Genomic DNA, 900 nt, shown 5'->3' with positions numbered 1-900 from the left:
TATTCAAACAAAAACCTTGACTGACTCATTGGCATGACTTACCACGAAAATCGTAATACTATTATGTTTTTACTGATTAACCCTCAAGCTACCAATATATTTTACGCATATCAATTACCAGAAACTATGGGGGAAAACTAAATTTTAGCAAAAAAATCGACTTATTTCTCTATCAAAACATCATTATTCATGTAATTACTGTTATCTGAATTTTTTTTCTCCAAAACAGTTATTTTAGCAAAATTACTTTTAATTTGCATATTCTGTAAAACAAAAATATTTTTCCCCCGTGATATAATGCAGCTTTTTTCCAAAGTACAATCCACATTAGTACTAAAAAGCTATATTACCATAATTTGATTAGAGTATCATTTCATTTTCAGAATTCTGATGTAAATACAGTGCATTCGGAAAATATTCAGACACACTCACTTTTTCCACATTTTGTTAAGTTACAGCCTTATTCTAAAATTACCTAAATAAATGTTTTCCCTCATCAATCTACACACAATATCACATAATGACAAAGTGAAAACAGGTCTTTTGAAAAAACATCTCAAGGGTGATCAATGGAAACAAGATGCACCTGAGCTCAATTTTGAGTCTCATAGTAAAGGGTCTGAATGTAAATATGATATTTCAGTTTTATATTTTTAATACATTTGCAAAAATGTCTAAAAATCTGTTTTTGCTCCATCATTATGGGGTATTGTGTGTAGATTGATAATATATATTTTAAAATCCATTTTAGAGTAAGGCTGTAACGTGGAAAAGTGACGGGGTCTGAATATTTTCCCGAAAACACTATACACATTTTGTCATATTTATGGGGTAAAGATGAATGCCAAGTGATCCTGAGAGACATTGACCAAAATATTGATTCATTTTCTTTATTTACTT

The sequence above is a fragment of the Salvelinus namaycush genome, chromosome 31, assembly GCF_016432855.1.
Source record: "Salvelinus namaycush isolate Seneca chromosome 31, SaNama_1.0, whole genome shotgun sequence".
In the NCBI taxonomy this organism is placed as follows: domain Eukaryota; kingdom Metazoa; phylum Chordata; class Actinopteri; order Salmoniformes; family Salmonidae; genus Salvelinus; species Salvelinus namaycush.
The sequence above is the reverse complement of the archived record's forward strand: the minus strand, read 5'-3'. Positions refer to the sequence as shown.